Raw genomic sequence first — 19,146 nt, forward strand, 5'->3', positions numbered from 1 at the left:
CCTTATGCTTCCTCCTGAGTAGTGTGTCATCACATGTTTACAGGAGTGGGGATTAGCCAGAGAGTCAATGAATATGAGTACACATCTCTAATTTTTGTTTGTCATTCATTTAGTACGCATGCACATGACTATTGACAAAGCATACTTAGTAGCTCTGTGCTAAAAGAAAAAGGCACTTGGAATATGCAAACATAGGACCAGGTGAATTACTTAAAAATTATTAACCACACAAACACCTAAGCACACACACATGCACACACAGACACACACACTAACACACAGGGAGAGGAGAGCCGTTAATGACCAGGGGATTTAGATATGTTCATCTCCCCAGACTCTCACTGCCCTGAACCATGTCTCCTGCGGGGTCCAATGACAGCATCTCCAGAAGTGTCCACGGCCAGGCCTGGCCTTGTTTGGCCCGGGAGCCATGCAGCACGGGTGCCCGGTCCTGCTAGCAGGCCATGGGGGAAGGGGGCGCCATGGGGCGCCACCGACCCTTCCCCGGGGTGCTGCGTTGGTGGCTGCAGCAGCAGCAGCTGCAGTGCTGGTGGCCTGGTCGCGGCGAGGGCGCGGGGCTGGCTGCCATGTGCCTGGCGGGGCTGCAGGAGAACGTGTTTGCAGGGCAGTCAAAGATCTATTCCTGAATGAGCCCCAGCAAATGCTCTGGAATGCGTTCCCCCCTTCAGGAAGAGAACTCAGTTGCTCACCACAACGAAGTCAAGTGCCAGGGGAAACCATTAGGAATCTACAAGAAGCGAGAAGAGAAAAGAAATGCTGGGAACGTGATACGAAGCACCATGAAATTAGAGGAACAGAAGATCAAAGACGCTAGGAGAGGTCCCCTGGCCCCTTTTCCAAACCCAAAATCTGAAGCAGCAGGATCTCCAAAAACGTCACCCTCTTCCTGTGATACTACCAATGCAGCTGTTGCCAAGCAAGCCCTGAAAAAGGCTCTCAAAGGCAAAACAGCTCCTCGGAAAAAAACTCAAGGAAAAACACAACAGAACCGAAAACTCACAGACTTCTACCCTGTTCGAAGGAGCTCGAGGTAGAGCAAAGCTGAGCTGCAGTCAGAAGAAAGGAGGAGGATAGACGAGCTCATTGACAGCGGGAAGGAGGAAGGCATGAAGATTGACCTTATTGATGGCAAAGGCAGAGGTGTCATCGCCACCAGGCGGTTCTCCCGCGGCGACTTCGTGGTGGAGTACCACGGGGACCTCGTGGAGATCACTGACGCCAAGAAGAGAGAGGCGCTGTACGAACAGGACCCCTCCACCAGCTGCTACATGTACTACTTCCAGTACCTGAGCAAAACCTACTGCGTGGACACCACTCGAGAGACAAATCGCCTGGGGAGACTGATCAATCACAGCAAGTGTGGGAACTGCCAGACCAAGCTGCACGGCATTGCCGACATTGCCGGCGTGCCTCAGCTCATCCTTGTGGCCTCCCGCGACATCGAGGTGGGGGAGGAGCTGCTGTACGACGATGGCGACCACAGCAAAGCTTCCATTGAGGCCTACCCGTGGCTCAAGCATTGACTGCAACACCCTCCTGCCAGGACTAAGTGCCCTCAAAGGGAAGGGTTTTTTTTTACACATTTAATCTTAGCAGATTACTTCAGATGTTTGTTTTTTTAAAAAAAAAAGTATATTAAGATGCCTTCTCACTGTAGTATTTAATATCTGTTACAGGTTCCCGTGTGGACTTGAACAGATGGCCTTATATTACCAAAACTTTTATATTCTAGTTGTTTTGTACCTTTTTTGCATACAAGTGGAACGTTTGTGCTTCCCGTGCATGCAGTCCAGGACTCAGCACAGATTTTAGAAGGAAGAGTCAGACATGAACTAGGAAGCTGGGCGTGCGTGCCCCACCCCTGTCCCGGAACAGGCAAGGGCCCTGCGCCCGAAACTGGCCTGGACGGGACGTCTCCAAGCTCTTGTTCTCGTGTCTCGGCAGGCACACATTGAAGTAGGAATGTTTTTTCAAAAGGTTTCACAGTAAGCTAGTCTTCCCCTCTGCTTTCTCAAGCTGGCGCTGGCTGGCAAGAAGCATGGCTGGCCCCGAAGCGCCTCCCCAGAGGCCACTGCTCCAGGCCCTGGCCTCGGAGCGTCAGGGTGGAGGCCCCGGGGAAAGGCACTGCTCCACACCCCAGCAGGCCTTCCTGAAATGGGGCTTTTTCTAGAAATGTGAACACTGAGTTTATTTTAAAGAAATCATAATAATAAAAGCTGAAAAAAATTCAAAAATCCACAGAAAACAACTTCCATGTTTATAGGTCTTGCAGTGAGTGAAGTGGCTGCGGTTTTTTGTTTCATTTGGGGTCTTCTTTTTTTGGTTTTGTTTTGTTTTGTTTTTGTAGAGGAGAATGAGATGGTACTCTATTCTAATCAACAATAACGTATTGTAGTGGGACCAGAAATTACTTAGCCATGCCCCACCCGCCCACTTGAGCTGGGTTGGAGTTCCTGGCCTGCTGTGGAGCCTTCTGCCTGTCAGAAGCCTGGTGTCCTGAGAACACAGCCAGGAAATGAAGCGGGACCCGAGGACTCCCGCCCTGGCTACCACCACCAGCCGTGGCCCGGGACTGAGGGTAAGCTCAGGTGTTCTCGCAGTGTGATAGGTGACAGCAGGCAGCGGAGGCTGCCTCCTCCCCTGCCAGTGGGGACCAGTTCTCGAACTGCTCAACTCCAGGCCAGGGCTCCTGCCTGCCCTGCGCCAAGGTAAATGTGAATAGAGACAGGTATGAGGAGTGGCCCTGTCCTCGATCCCCAACCCTGGACCTCACCACGGTGCTACCTAAGAAAGTCTTCCCCCGCAACCCCGCGAGCCTGGTCAGTGATCGTTAGACTGGAGGAGGATCCGACAAGGGTGTGTAAATGAGATGAAATGACTTGATTGTACCCATTTGTGGTTTAACTTTGTACTTAAGCAAGTGAAAAAGGAAATAAAACTTGAAAATGATTTGTCATCATAAAAATGAAAAAAAATTAAAATACTTATTGCCAGCCAAATAAAAAAAAAGAAGTAGTAACAATTTTCACACATGTAGTTTTCATGTTGGTGCATCTAAACTAATGAAGCAAACAGCACTGCATTTGCTAGTCCAACCTAGTGTTAGTGGGGTGTGGTGATACCTCAGTCTCTAACAGGCAGGATACCCAGACCACTCCTGGCCTCAAAACATGAACCAAGAAACATCAGAATTGAATGGCACTATGAACCAAATGGACTTAATCGACAGATACAGGCTATTTTTTTATTTTTTATTGTGATTAATAGAGGGTTACATTATATTCACCAGATAAAAAGTATATAATTGAGCAAACCTTGATACCCTTTCTTATGACATGGTCCCCATTTCCCTCCCACTCTCCCCCCGCTTATCTTGATTTCCCCCCTTCCCTATCCAATTTCAAATAACCAATTAAGCACATATAGAATATATCAGATAACAAGATGAAATCTTGTAACAATATGAGATAACCAAGGGATGGCAAAAGAGATGAGAGATAACATAGTACATTAAGGATAACAGTCACTCATTATATGGCTTTTGTTTCCTTCTCCTGGAGGTCTTTACATTTAGTGTCATACTAGTTGGTCTAATGTCTCTAGATTTTGTTCTATGATAAATCTCTGCTAGGAGAGCCCAAGGTTTCTACTGATTATGACAAATGAGGGAGACTTGGTGTTCGAGTGCTATAAACTGACTTACTTCAGTGTTGTCCCACCATACCTTATATGATGTAGACATGGTGTAGATTGTTATGCTTTAGGCAAATGTATGTTTTATGTTATATTTACTTTTCATTTCATTGTATAGAGGGGTCTTGAACTCTCACTTGGCTTTTTATTTTCTTCAGGATGGCAATCTACTACTCGAGCCCCACCTCCATTGTAGTTTTTTGTCTGCCTCAGCAGGCTTTGAATGACGATCGTCCTATCTCATTCTCCTAAGTTGTTAGGATTCCGAGTTGTGATGGATCCTGGTCTTTTCTCCCTGATCTGTGCTGTGCCCTGCCTGAGCCTCTAGCACAGCTGTGAACATCTGCTTCTTCCTCAGGGCTGTTGCTGGCACCATGGACATTACCAGGCAGGCAGTGGATGCCTGCTTCAAGCCAGAGTTTGAGCAGCTTGTCCTGGGGAAATGGGTCATTTGAAGTACCAACCTGGATGAGCAGCTGGTGCAGGAGCTGGTGCTGCAGACCTGAGCAAGCTCACTACTGTGGTGGGAAACACCATGTGCACTTTGGACTTGTATGAAGGTACATGGTGTGTGTGTGGGGGGGTGAAATCTAGACTCAAGAGCCCCTCCTTGCCCTGATTCTGCTTCTAAGGATGTCCAGGGTGAGCTGTCAGCACCTTGGCTGTCACCCCATCTCAGCCTTTTCCTGGTGGAGATAGCAGTGGCTAGGAGCCATGCTAGGAGCAAGCAAGAGCTGGGGAGCCACCCCTGCATCATGCTGGGTGTGGGCAGAGCCCCACCGTGTGGCAGCAGCTGACAATACAGAGTCCCCATGTCTGTGCTGCAGGAAGAGGCCGCCTGGATGATGCTCTCTGTTCCTACAAGGAAATGGACAAGCAGGCCTCCCTTCAAGCTGCCCACGCCTCTGGCATCTGAAACATCGAGATGGAATCTTTGGTGTTTGCATGTGGAATATGTGTGGACTTTGTTGTAAGCAGGTACATGATGGCCCCTGGGCATCCTTCTTCCACCATCTCTGCTCTGCTGGCCAATCCTGAAGTCCAGGCCACCTCTTCCTATCCCACCCCAATCTATGTTTTGGGCTTTTATGCACTGGGCTTACAGGTCAGTGTCACACCGAGCTGATACCCTTGCAGCCTTGGGGAAAATGTTGTGTGATGGTGACAGCATGGTTGGTGTCCCCGTAGTCTTCCCTTGGTCAAATCACCTTCGCCTTGTAGGCTGTACAGAACAGGTGAGAGCCTGCCTTGCAATTGGCTCAGACATTAACTTATGTCCTTCTGATAGGCTAAGGTATAAACTCAGAGTTTGATGCCTTGTCTTGCCATGTAGGTGCACTACCAAGTGAGCCATGCTCCTGTCCTTTTTATTGCTGTGTGTATATTTCAGATAGAGTCTGGAGTTTGGCCAGGCCACTTTGCATTGTAATCTTCTATCTATCTTGTAACTGGGAGTGTAACCCTGAAACCCCACAACTCCTTTGAGGCGGGATCTTAAACCTTTACCTTATTGGCTATGAACCATTTTTCTCCTCATCTCCATCTCCCAAGTAGCTAAGATGACAGGTGTAAGCCACTGTCCCTGGCCTAGTAGGACTTTTCTTTTAGAAGCGAGGAAAGAGTTGGGTGAGACCTAGGACAAGGTGATGTTTGTAAGGGAAAAGCTTCTAGAATTCCTGAGCAAACCATGGTGCCTTTCCCTGCTTGCTTCATCCCCCATCCTCTCCTGAGTCAGAGTGGACATAGCAGACTTGCCTAGGACATGCACAGGCTGAGGCTCCCAGCTCCCTGCTTGGTCTGATTCTTGTGAATGAAGCTAGAGATCTGTCCCTGGGGTTGACAGGGTCTTTGTGTTTGGCAGTTGCAGTGGTGTGCATCAACCTCCTGGAACACCTACAGGAGTCCAGATCAGCAGCCCTCATGAGGTGCTTGCTGAGTACCAGCAGAGGCCACAGCACTGGTGAGCTACTTCTTCAAGAAGAGTCTGGGAAAAGCCTGAGGCTTAGAGACAAGCTGTCCCCAGGTCTTTCCATTCTAATGGATCTCCAAAGTCTCCTTGAGTGTGGGCTGGTGGCCCATGCTTTAGGAGGCTGAGATCACATTCTACTTCAGAGCAGACATCCAAGACCCTACTCAACTAGTTTTTTCAAGGTGACAGGGGTCTCCCTAAAGTTTCTTCCATGCTTCCTTGGAAATGTGATCCTTCTGGTCTCCAAATCACTCAATCTCTGGTTCCAAATTAGTGTCTCCATACATGGGATTACCTGAATGTTCAATTTCTATTTCATATCCTAGTTTGATTAATTTGGAAGAACATATGCCATAAAGAAAATGACTTACATGTCAGATGGTGGATTTATATGTTCATTTATTCCCCACTGATGGCTTACTGTGGAGCAAGATTACATAAGATACTAGACATGAACGAACAGGATTTTATTTTGCTTCTTCCCTGCAGAGCAGTTTCATTCAGTTCACGATCTCCTAGAGAAATCCGAGACAGAGACCCAAATGTTATGGAAGGCAATAGTCTATGTTCTTGTGTCCCAGACACAAAACCTCTCAGTTCTCATGTCTGCCCTCGAGAAAGAAGTCCATGTGTGGGGTCCTATTGAAAGATGGGTGGACATCTGACAAGTGCTGGAAGGTCAGTTCTTGAAGCAAACACGGGACAATGACAGCCACAGTCCAGAGTGGGCGACCCCACTACTAAGAGTGAGAGCATGGTCGTCTAAGATACAGCCTCTGTGGGCTGCTTAATATACTGTACCAGACTATGCAAGAATAAAATGCAACTGCTATTCAAATTTAGCTTGTGTATGGTACCCTGTGTCACGCCTGTCACCCTAGCAGTTCAGGAGGCTGAGTTGTGAGGATCTTGGTTTCCAGCCAGCCTGGGCAGGTGACACATCTCCATTAGCCACCAAAAAAACCCCTGAACTTTGAGCTGTGTTTCAAGAGGTAGAGTGCTAGCCTTGAGCAAAAGTGACTAGGCTCTGAGTTCAAGCACCAAGACCAGCACACACACACACACACACACACACACACACACACACACACACACACACACACACGTCCAACGAAAAGTTTGATTAGATCCTTGATTTTTCATTACTTTTTTTTAATTTAAGACCTTTATTAACAGGTGCTTGCAATTTGTTGACTTTTTTGAAAAAATGAAGTTGTAAACTTTTATTGTGAATTAAAAATGAAGTTCTTAAAAATCTCAACTTGACCAGATATGAAACAATTTAAAAACCTTTAAAGGTGTATTGAGAAAAACCAGGCTTTTAAAAAAAAAAACACGTTTGCCATTACGACAAAGAGACGTGTTTAGATAAAAATAATAAAAACCCCATGCTGCATAGATAATGCAGATAGTTCTAGTTATCTGGTCAACGAGCAAAAAGCAAGCACTTAAGGTCTCCAGCTGCAATCTTTTGTTCATTTCTTATAGCTGGAATTTCACGTTCATGTCTTCGTGTTGGATGACTAAACCGGATGATGGTAAAGATGGTAGGCCGGCTTTTCCTCAGCCCCGCCCTGCTCAGCCTCGGTTTGAGGACAAATCCTCAGCTGGTGGATCGGCTGCTTTCCTCTCTTTGCCATCTGGTGGTTGAGGGTTCTCCGGGCGTCTCGTCGGTCATTGAAGTTCCTGCGGTGCCGACGTTGAGGTGGCTGCTGGCCTTGGGTCTCACCTCCTCGATTTTCCTTATCCTCTTCATTCCCACCCTCTCTAGGCTGTCTTTGGATAGGAGGCCTCTGCGGAATCGTGGTCTGTCTCCCTGGTCCACCTTGTTCTCCCGCGCCCTGGTTGTCAGCACCCTCCATCCCCTCTCCCTGCACAGGAGGGTTGGAGTACTGTGGTCGACGCCCAGAGGGTCTCCGAATGGAGTAAGGTGGGAACCTGCGTCTGCGGTGGGGCCGGCGCTGTTGGGCCTGCCTTCGGGAGCACTCTCGGATCCCTCCTTCTTCTCCCCATGCTCCTCTTCTGGAGGCTCTGCGGGTAATTGCGCGGAGGACCCCGACTAGGTGGATGGCGTCTATAATGGTTATGGTCGGCTGCACATTGACGGCCTTGAACAGGAACTCCACCAGGACCTGGGACCTTTGCTGCCTCCACACCCTGTTCTCCTTCCACAGCACCAACCTCCAGTCTCTCCATCTCCCACCCTGTGAAGGGCCTTCCTGGGGCGATTCTTCTTATGGCGGACCGGTGTACAAATGCATCTTCTTTGGCGTCATTCCTGTTGATGAAACCCTATCCGTTCCTTACCTTGAACCATTTCACTGTTCCCAAAACCTTCTTTGCAATGACTTGTTGTCCCCGCCGGCATGTGCCGCCCATGTGAGGCTGCCCGGGCCGCCCCTCCCTGAGCTGCTGCCCTGGTGCTGGTGCTGAGGGCAGGGCCACGGGCAGCTGCTGGGTCTCCTCCTTGCTGCTCCCAGCTGAGGTGATGGTGACCGGGGCCAGATGTGGCAGCTGTGGCTCCCCCAGGGCTGTGGTGGTAACTAGGCCCGCGGCGGTGGCGGGGCTGCTCAGGGCTCTCTGGGGTCGGATTGTTCATTACTTTAATAGAGTTCACTGTGCAAGCCTCTACTTTATGATGATTCACTCATCCTGATAATGGGAGAACAAGGACACAATGTGGAGGGAAGGCAGCTTCTCTGGGCTTGAGGATACCATGTGCAGAGGGCAGAGCCACAGTGTGAATGGAAAGAGGAGCTGTGCAGGAAGTACCCTCAGCCTTTGCCACATTTCCCTCCTTGGCCTGACAGATGTGTCATCGGCTAACACACTTCAGCTCCTGGAAAGGTGTGTGAGCTGGCAGGGTCACACAGGGTGAGGATAGCAATGGCCACCTCACCAGAATATAGGGAAGACCTCCAGATAGGTGTGAAAGACTTGGTAGGGACTGTAGCCCACAGTAGCATCTCCTAGATGAAGACAGCAGCATTTGCATCCTGGCCTGGTTGCCGTCTCCTTATTCAGAAGACTCTGCTGGATTTTCCCCTTTATTTGTATCTCCAGGATCTTTAGCTTCTACTGATAAAACTACTAAGGGAATGCATCTTCTTATCCCTACAGCACACAATTCAAAACAAAACCAGTAGCTTTATTTCCTTTATGAATATTTTCATATAGGATATTTTGCAAGAGGAAAAAAAAGTCTTAAGCCAAATTAATGCCTCTCATGAGTAAATGAACATGTTGAGGATCTCTTTTACCTATACCTGGCCTCTGAATTAAAAATAAACTTTGTCCTGAATGTGGTAACTTAAGAATGGTCATTGGTAGCTAAGGGTCTAGATAGACTTGAGCATAAAGATTCAAGGCCCATTGTCCTATTCAAGTGGCAGAACCACCACAGCAAGAAGTACTACTGTGGGCATGTGTCTGTGATGTCTGCATCACTTCTTGCCACAAGGCAGATGAAGGTGACTCTAGGTAGAAGTGACAAACAGAAATGGAAGTCTAAGACAGATATAAGGTATCCACATGAATCCATTCACTGGTACACTCACACACACACACACACACACACACACACACACACACACACACACACACACACACCCCTCTGGTAAGGATAGAAGAATAATGAAAATGATGAGAGGGTAATGTTCCCTTCAAAGTCTGACCCCTTTGCAATCCCTTCACCCAGAAGAAATGGCAGTACAACTGGATGGACAGAATTAGCTGGATCTGGAATGAAAAAAATGCCATCATCCCTCTCTGTACCTTAGCAATTTATATAGAAACCACTTTCTTATTCCATAAAATACTGATGACAACAGCATCTTGGTCTCCTCCTTATAGATGATAGCAAATACAAACAAAATTTGGTGGGTTGTGTACTGTTTTACTGTATCTGTTACCTTGGGATTCAGCCCTGAATGGGAAAGTGATTCAAAGTGACATAGTAATGTTAAGAAAAGAAAACACTGTCAACTAAAAGCAAATGGTAAGATGGTTGACATTTGTAAGGAACTTGAAACTGTGGGTAAATTTGTGGATGCTCTGCAGTTGTGAGAATACATATATGGCTTATTCCAATAGAAGATCTTGGGAGGGTCTTATGCAACATTAGAATATTTTAGGAAAAAACAGAGTCATTTCATTATGTTTACAAATTTCTTTTTCTGAAGGAACCTGTCTTTGTCAAGGGGCGAAGTGGGATGGGCAACGAGGGGCACATAAGAGCCTTCCATACCCAACAGAGACCAGAAAGGAGGAGGGCGCCTCTGTGCTGGGAGGTCAGGGAAGGCCAGAAGAGGAAGAGTCGTCCAGGAGATTAGGTAAGGATGAAATGAGAAACTGAGGAGCAGGCAGAAAAAACATCAGAAATAAACTTGAGGTGGAATTATGACCCCAGTGATCAACAGTGTTCCAGGAACTAAAGTGCCGTATCTGCATGCTTTTTACCATAAAGCCCTCCAAGTCCATCTTTAGCAACACACAGGATAGAGTGATACAGATTTCCTGACTGATGAACTCTGGGATATAGTAGGAATGTCAGCATTTGGTAAGTGAGTGAGGAGGCAGCGAGCGGGAGGAAGAGGAGGAGCGCAGTAGGAGCACTGAGCGCCTCCACAGCAGCGGCCAGAGGGACCCGAGCCTGGCGAGCCAGCGGAGCTGCAGCGGAGTGGCCAAGCTGATCAGCGCCTCCCAAGGAGCAGCAGCCCCGGCTCCTCCTAGCGCAGCGGCCCCGAGACCCGCCTCAGCCACCGGCCTTGCAAGGGAGCCGCGCCAGGCGGCCGACAAGCACATCCGGCCTGGGGGGGAAAGTGCCTGTGGGGGGTGGGCAGGCGGGTGCGCGGAGCCGGCCGCCCCGGGGCTCGGCGCTGGAGCCAGAGCAGGAGCCGGAGCAGAGCGGGACGGGTGTGCCTAGCAGTAGGCGGCACCCCTCCCTCCTCCTCCTCCTCTTCGTCCTCGTCCTCCTCCTCCTTCTCCTTGGCGGCAGCGGCAGGCAGAGAGCGCAGCGGAGCCTGGAATATGGTCTGGGAAATGGAAAGGAAGGAGAAGCCGAAGCCCACCCCGGATTCCCTGGTGCAGCTGATGAACGACAAGAAGCTCACGAGCAGCCCGCCCAGCTTCTGCGGGATCTTCAACCACCACGAGCGGCTGCTCGAGCAGAATGCAGTGTCCTGGGTCAGAAACGGGGTGCCCTCTCTGGCTCCCCCAAAAGCCACATGTCATCCGAGGGCCACAGCGTCTCTGGCGCGTCATGCCACGATCCATCCAAGACCCCCCCGCTGACCTGTGGGCCCGGCCACTGCGTTAGGGCCTGGGCCTGGGTACAGACCTGTGACCGGTGGAAGCCTGTGGGCAGGCCGCGCCGGGCTGGGCCTGGGGCCCGTCCTCACGTGGATTCCAGCGTGTTGAGGGGGTACAGGTTGTGGTTGGCGGGCGTGGAGAAGTAGAGCTGCTTGCTGGGCGTGTGGCTGTTGCACGGGCTGCTGAGCCCCAGAGTCTGCTCTAAGTCCAGCAGCTGCCCCATGAAGTTGAAATTGGGCGAAATGTTGGACTTTTTCCTCTTGACGAAGTCGTAGGCGTCGGTTGAGGGACAGGTTCAGCTTCTGCATCAGGTAGGCCACGGTGACTGTCACGGAGCGGCTGATGCCTGCCAGGCAGTGAACCAGGACCCCACACTTCTTGGAGCGAGCCTCGTCGATAAAGCTAATGGCCTCAGGGAAGAATTGGGAGAGATTCTGGCTCCAGTGGTCGGAGATGGGAATCTGCTTGTAGGTGAACTCGAAGGCGTTGGGGTGGTTGGGGGTGACATTGAGAATGTACTTGATGCCATATTTGCCCAGCACGTCCAGGTTGGTGGAGTCCTTGGCACAGCCGAGGTAGAGGTAGGGCAGAATTTGCACGGGGAAGGCTGGCTGGCTGGATGGCACGGGGCTGCCATCCGACTCGGTGGCACTGCTGAGCAGCTCCCTGTCCGACTCACCATCAGAGCAGTCTGAGCTGATCCGAAGCCCCCCCAGCCCCAGCACCGAGGTGGGCGGCGAGCCGCTGGGCGAGGACGAGCTGTCCACATTGGTCTCGCAGTGCTCGGAGTACTCGTTCTGGAACTTGTTGAAACCACCCTGGAGGTAATAGGCCTGGCAGCCGTCTTCCCGCAGCTTCTGCAGCAGCAGGCCGAGGACGGAGTCGGGCGCGCATGCGCCTCGGGCTGCCACTCGGTGGTGGCCTCATCCTAGAGCAGCATGGTGGCGGCCTTGCAGCGGGTGGTGAAGCGCTCCTTGTCGGCGTGGTTGGGGATGATGGAGCGGATGGGCAGGTTGCCCTTGCGCAGGCAGCGGAGCACGAGGCCCGGGATGGCCAGGTTGATGGCCGTCTCGATGTGCGACAACTCGAACAGCTCCTGGGGCCGGCAGTCGAGCAGCAGCAGCGAGGCCCCGCCGCGCACCTCCAGCTCCTCCTGCAGCCACTTGGCGCTCTTGCAGGGCATGGCTCCTGGGATGCCCGCCGCTGGCCCTGCGCCCGCGCCGGGCTCCGCTCCAGCCTGCTGTCCCCGACCCCCACGCTCCCCGGAGCCGACATGGGCGCCGCCCTCCACGGGGGGACGCGCAGCTGGGTTTTCATGGGAGGCCTGGGGAGCGGGGGAGGGGGGGAGGCAGGGCCGTCGGCCCGGGGTCGGGGGGGGGGTGGGGGGCTGGGGAGGACGGAGGACGACCCCCGTCCCCGGGTGCCCGGGCCACGGTGGACGCCCCACCCCGCCCCGCCCCACCCCAAGCCCTCCCGGGAAGACGCGCACCTCCGAGCCTGCCAAGCCCTCCCTGCCCCAGGCCCCCGGCCATCCTGCCCACCAGGCCCCGCTGGCCCTCCGAACGTGTCCCGCGGCCTGACAGCCTCTTTGTCTTCTTGTATCCAAGTCAATGCTCTCTCTGAATGTACTGTGTGGGGTGCATCATGCATGAACCTTTGGTCAGCGTTGTCATTGGTGAAGTGGTTTCACACAGTAGGCAAAACTTGAGGTGCTGTTGACTCACTACCATGCCCTGTAAGGGGGCAGAAGTTGCAGCCTTTTTTTATATTGCCTGCCAAAATTTGAAGTATTAGAAGAAATTGTGCCATGGGACAAAAAATTATCGAGTTTTGAAAAGTAATACAAACAACAAAACTGCAACACTATTTTTAAAAAGATGACTGAGTTAAAATTATTGAACCATTATTTTACACCTCCTTAAAAATATTTGAGAACAAGGTGCATGCATTATGTGTCACATTACTGGGCAAACTGTTCAAATATTTTTTTTTAATTCCCTGTCTAGAAAAAAAAATCATTAAGGATGTAAAAGCCATGCTTGCCTATTTGCTGTATACATGTAATGAAATTGTAGATAAAGTGTAGTGCATTGAAACAAATGAACAAAAGTAGATACTTTTACTATACAAGGGTGCTGGTGCAGAAAAAAAATATATATATATATATTTGGAAATGTAGCATTTTATACTTTCAAGTGTTATTAAAAAAGAAAAAAGAACAAAGAAACCCTTTATTTCATTAACTAATTTTTTCTGGTGGTTGTCAAGAAACAAAAGACCAAAAGAGCCTTTTTGTCTTTCTTTTTTATTTTTTAAGTATTGGAATAAGTCTAAAGAAAAGAAAGTGCCTTATTTTCCTTCATGGTCATTTAGTCAAGTGTCTTGTAAGATCAGCTCCTCCCTCAGAGTAAAAGTGAATGCATACTACTCAGTCGCCCAGTATGTGAACGAAGATAGGAGGGAAGGTGAGAGTTGATGCTTTGAATTATACGATTTGTGCCACATTACCTGGATGCAAATTTGCCAAATCTGATACTGTGAAAAAAATTCATACCTTTCCTTAGGTTTGACTAGTAAGTTTTAAAATGTCATTCTTTTAAAAAACGTAATTGAGTACTTTGGGTTATTATGGTCTGTACTATTAGCCCAGAGGATTCTAAGAGAAAAATTATGTGAGATCTGCACATCATTTTACAGGCAAAATTAGAGCTTTATTTTCTTCAGAGAAGAGGGGATATCTGGGATTCTTTTTTTTCCTCTTATTAATTGGAGATAATAGTATACCTAGCAGACTTCATCACAGAAATGATCCTTTGTAATTTTCATTCTGAAAATGTTTCTAAGTGATCCACATTTAAGCAGTCTTTATCTCATACCAGATAACTTGTCCATCACTTTGCTGGCTTTAGTAGTCACCCCTACACACACATTTTTGCCCTTCCCTGTTTTTTAAACTTTCAAAGAATGTGAAAAACTAGCATCATTGTGCATAGAAATATAGAACTGAATTTCAGTTTGAGCTTCCAGTTTCTTGTGAAGTTCAAACCATTTTGTAGTTGAAGTGATTTGTGTGCAAAGCCTTCATCTAAACACTTGAGTAAATAACCATTAACCGCTCAGTACCAGATGTGGCAAATCTCAAGTGACGGTGGACCCTTAGCTCATCAGCTCGGCCCTCTTCTATACCTTCTCAGCTCCACAGTCAAGGTCAGCAGGAAGCCTAGTGGGCACCTTTAAGGTGACCTCTATCATCTTGTCTCACTTGGAACCGTTTTCAGTTTATTTACTATGCGATAGACATTGCTTTGAACTCAGCTAGCTTTGGTTTAATGTGCCACATCTTTGTCTTTCTGTTACACATATAGTTGTTTTGATTTATTTACAACATATGCTGTGCCATTTTGGTTTTTATTTTGTTTGGTTGGTTAAATAAATTTGCGACACTCAAACACTTGAGGTGATAGTAACAAAATAATACCAGTATTTGATTCAGTTTCATCTCAACTGTGTTGTACCTGGACATTTTAGATGTTTATCAAAGGTCTTTTATGGGGAAGAAAGTAAATGTATGAAACAATAAATGTGTGACATTTATGAGTGATGTTGGCTCTGAACAAACTTTTGAAAACTTAGTTGACCAAATTTTGGATCAACTGAAAAAAAGCATGACTTTTGAAATCTCTGAATGCCTTGGTTCTCAGTATTATCATTCTTTATTGAATTTATTTCTTATTAAAGTATGTAGTTTTTAAGACTTTTTCTGACAGTATTATGTAATTTTTTTAGTGGGGGTAGATGGGAGTGTCGCTTGTATGTTACCGTACAGCTGACATGTATTTTTTGTCTATTCTTTATTATCTTAGTAATTTCATGCTATGTATGTACCATAACCAACCTATTGCCTATGAGAAACATGTAAGATAATGTATTTACAGCCATTGTTACAAGTTTATAATGTATTTTTCTATCTTGTTTTACATGTATGTTATATAACATTCAAAAAGAATTTTTTTCTTGATTGAGAAAAGGATACAAATGCAAAGTCCACAATTTTGATAACTGAAAGTTGCCAATTGTTTTGCAGTACTTTATTATATTGGGTGTCTTGTCTTTCTTGGGCTTTTAGTTAGCTAATGAATGAATACATTAGACACTTTTGAATTTTAGTTGGGATTTTACATAGCTTGCATTTTAATTCTTTGGTTCTTTGCTGTTTCTATTAACCCATAGCATTATTTTAATAAATGTTATAATATCAACCTACTAAAAAAAGAGTAAAAAGGAAAGAAAGAGCAGAAAACCAATAGCAACAATGTACATCAATCCAGTAGAGAGCTGAAGTGGGACACCTTGATGATTTGAGGAGAGCCAGGAGATGGGGTACTGTACATGAGGCCTGGTTTAATGGCTTCTGGGCTGTCTGATCATGAATCAGGTTCAGGTCAGAGGACAAGGTCACAGGAACCTAGAGAGTCCCAAGTTGAAGACACAAGACTGACAGGTCCAGTAACCTACCATCCAGGTCCCTACTCCTGACTCTCAGACATCAGGGAGGCCCATCACCCGGGGGGCGATGCAGTCAGGATGTTGCTCAAGGCTATTGCTCAGCCACCTGAGCCAAAGCACCACTTCCAGCTTTTTTAACTGTATGTGGTAGTGAGGAATGGAACCCGTGTCTTCCTACATGCCAGACAAGCACTCTACCACTAAGCCAAACTCCCAGCCCTGCAAAGAGAATTTTTAATAACCCAAGAAACCTATGTGTAGCACTGGCATGGGACTTGATGCTCTTTCTGTGCTCTCTCTGCTCATTGGCATGTTGCCTTGTATTTCCTGCGCAGCTCTCCATGTTTGCTTCAGGCCTTGCAGGGCATGGCTCTGCAAGGCAGATAAGATGGCGCATATGGAGCTGATATTTTTGAGATGGTGGCATTCCTAGAGATGAGGAATGTGTGAGTTGAACTGTGGAGCAGCCCCCGGGGTCCTGCTTTGATCTTACGTCTCCACCTTGATTACTGGGATGAATGCTAGGGAGCATGAGGAGATGACTCCATCCTAGTGGAAGCAGAGCAGGAGGGCACATGACTGGAACCTGGGCCGAGCCTGAGGAGGGGTTTGCAGACTCAGGAAGCAGCTGTGAGTGAGCAGGCAGCCTGCTGGTCAGGATGGGAAAGGGAAGAAGGGTCCCAGGCCCCTCTTGCAGCATACCAAAGCCACCTCAATCCAGTGCTCCAAGACTTCTGCCCTGTCTGCTGCCTCAGCGCTGTGGTCCAACAAGGACGTTGTAATGCCACAGCTTGCGATTTGATGACAATGTTGTAAAATGGCCAGCATTGTAGGTACCAGGAGAACCTGACACTCCTTACCCGGGTAGGAATTCATGTAGCTCAAACAATGATAAGGTCTGAGCTCTTTGAACAGCCTCTGGAAAGGGAAAACAAATGGTCAGTGGGACTCTGCCTGAGGCCTCCAGAGCCTCTGCCTGGGATGGGAGGCAGGACTAGGCACTGGGTCTCAGGAAGCAGAGCTGCATGTCTAGGTGTGTCTCCATGCTCCTTCCTGGACCTCTGAGAGCCCCTGGCTCTAAAAAGAGCCCCTGTCCCTAAAAACAGCATGAGGACCTAGAGAGGAGGGCAGGGTGGGACCAATTTCATTCTGCCAATCATGAGGTGCCTCAGCCTGCATGTCCCAGGCAGGGCACATTTGCCTTTCTCCACCAGCCCTCCTTTCTGTCTGCAGTCCACAGGCATTTGTCTCCACCCTGTGGCAGATGCCAAGTGCCATGGGATCTCAACAGCCACCAGGCCCCCAGTGAGGGTTAAGAATTCAATGGCCAGTGGAGAGACCAAGGGGCCTGGGCTTCTGTCTGCTTGTCCTTGTTACTCCCTGAGCCATCAGGATCCCTGGACGCCCTGTGGTTGCAATTGTCCCTGAAGAAGTCAAGATGGCTTGACTTGGTGAACCCAGACCTGGTCCTGTGTTTTGTACCCACAAGGCTGGGATGTGCAGTAGAAATGTCCTCTGCACAGGGAAATGGTGGGTGTGGGCAGTAGAGGGGAGAGGGAAAGACTGCATGCCCAGGGGTGCCAAGCTACTCACCACAGCCATGAGTGAGAACTGTTCGGCCTTCAGGTCAGGTAGCCACTCCAGCAAATGTGCTGTGCTCATGTCCTGATTTAGCTTCAAGAAGGAAATCCGGGATGACACCCTGGAGGACACCTGAAAATCCCCCACTGCCAGGGACATCCAGGGAGCTGGGTCTCTCTCAGGTGCCATGTCTGCCTCTCTAGCCAGGGGTTCAGATGGCTCTAGCTCCAAAGCATAGAGCCGTGGAGAAATAGTGTCCTCAGAGATTGACAGGTCATAGTCTTGACTTTTGCCAGCTAGTGGATAAACAACCTTCCCGAGACCTTCGCCATCCATTTCCAGGGGTACAGATGAACCTGGGGCTTCATCCTCAATGGGTGGCACAGGTTCCTGAACAGATGGCTCAGGCTCTTCCCCTGCTGGGTGGAGACAGGCTGCCTCTCCAGCAAGGAGGCAAGATGCCTTTTCCTCCAGCAAAGGACTCACATCTGATGCAAATCTTCCTTCTTCTGCAGCCTCTACCTCTGGCACACAGGTCTCTGCCACAATGCTCATGGGAGCTTGTGAACCCTGAGAGCTGCTATCAGCCTTTTTACTGCTCTCATGTAGAGATGAAGTACCTGCACATTCTGTCTTGACAGAGAGTAAATTTTGTTCGTTCATGTTGTGACAAAAGGAGATAGAGAAGTTACTCACATCCATGTCCTGAGACAGGACCTGCCACAGGAATCACACACATTGTCCTTTGCCAGATGCCAATGGCTCACACAATCCTAACTGCTCAGGAAGCTGACCTCTGAAGAACATGTTTCAAAGTCAAACTAGGCAGGAAAGCCTATGAGAGTCTCATCTTCAATTAATCAACGAGAAGTAGGAAATTTGATTCATGGCCAATGTGTTGGATTAGCAGGCTTGAGCATAAAGATTCAAGGCCTTTTCTCCTATTCAAGTGGCAGAACCAGCACAGCAAGAAGTACTACCTTGGGCATGTGTCTGTGATGTCTGCATCACTTCTTGCCACAAGGCAGATGAAGGTGACTCTAGGTAGAAGTGACAAACAGAAATGGAACTCTAAGACAGATATAAGGTATCTATATGTATCCTTTCAGTGATACACTCATAGACACACACACACACACACACACACACACACACACACACACACACACACACACCCCTTTGGTAAGGATAGAAGAATAAAGAAAATGATGAGAGGGCAATGTTCCCTCCAAAGAGTGACCCATTTGCAATCTCTTCACCCAGAAGAAACAGCAATACAACTGGATGGACAGAATTAGCTGGATCCGGAATGAAAGCAATGTCATCATCGCTCCTGTTCCTTATAGTAATTTCTATAAAAACCACTTCCTTATTCCACAAAACACAGATGACAACAGCATCTTGGTCTCCCCCTTAGAAATGGTAGCCAATACAAACAAAATTTGGTAGAGAATTGATCGGCCTGGACCCTGGAGGGCCCACCCTGGAAGTCCACTCTGCTCCTCCCGGATCTCCCCCCTTCCGCTGAGGACCCAGAAATAACGACTCCTCAGGTCCAGTGTCTCAATGGCTAACAGCGTGGGTCCTCACCGCCCTGGACTCCCCTTCCTCCCTCTGGAGCCGTCCACGTGGGTCCTCCTCTGCTAGGATGCGTACTAGACTGGAGAGGAGGTGAGCCCTGTCCCGTCCTCCCCAACCCTCCTGTCTGTCCTCTCCATCCTCCTCTGCTGACCTAGTCACCTAACCTCCTCCCACTGGGTTTCCCCTCTGAACAGTCCCAGGACCTCTTTGTGGCACCAGGACCGGCCCCGAACCTCCACTTTGCACGTGGGTGTGTGGAACATTAACTGAAACCACACCCTTGATAACTATGTCCATGGTTGAATAGGATGTAAAGCTCAGAAACATGTTGGCCTCCTACATCTAAGACATTGTGCTCATTTCCCACGTGTATTTATTTTTCTTTAAGAGATGAATGCTTCCTTGAAACAAAATTTCTAAGGACAGTTTCACTTTCTTCAAGTGTGTGTTCATTTTATTTTTATTTCTCTTTCACAGCATAAAGA

At 48.6% G+C, this 19,146-nt stretch overlaps 4 pseudogenes; 2 read left to right on the plus strand and 2 right to left on the minus strand.

Annotated features, from left to right (window-relative positions):
* Positions 1-464: 464 nt before the first annotated feature.
* On the plus strand, positions 465-2,032 carry LOC150039772 (N-lysine methyltransferase KMT5A pseudogene; annotated as a pseudogene).
* A 27-nt stretch (positions 2,033-2,059) lies between these two features.
* Positions 2,060-5,713, plus strand: LOC150039773 (uridine phosphorylase 1-like; annotated as a pseudogene).
* Positions 5,714-7,206: 1,493 nt separating this feature from the next.
* On the minus strand, positions 7,207-10,162 carry LOC150039774 (Y-box-binding protein 1 pseudogene; annotated as a pseudogene).
* A 916-nt stretch (positions 10,163-11,078) lies between these two features.
* On the minus strand, positions 11,079-12,310 carry LOC150039775 (dual specificity protein phosphatase 7 pseudogene; annotated as a pseudogene).
* Positions 12,311-19,146: the final 6,836 nt, after the last annotated feature.

The sequence above is a fragment of the Megascapheus bottae genome, unplaced genomic scaffold, assembly GCF_031878675.1.
Source record: "Megascapheus bottae isolate mThoBot1 unplaced genomic scaffold, mThoBot2.hap1 HAP1_SCAFFOLD_58, whole genome shotgun sequence".
In the NCBI taxonomy this organism is placed as follows: domain Eukaryota; kingdom Metazoa; phylum Chordata; class Mammalia; order Rodentia; family Geomyidae; genus Megascapheus; species Megascapheus bottae.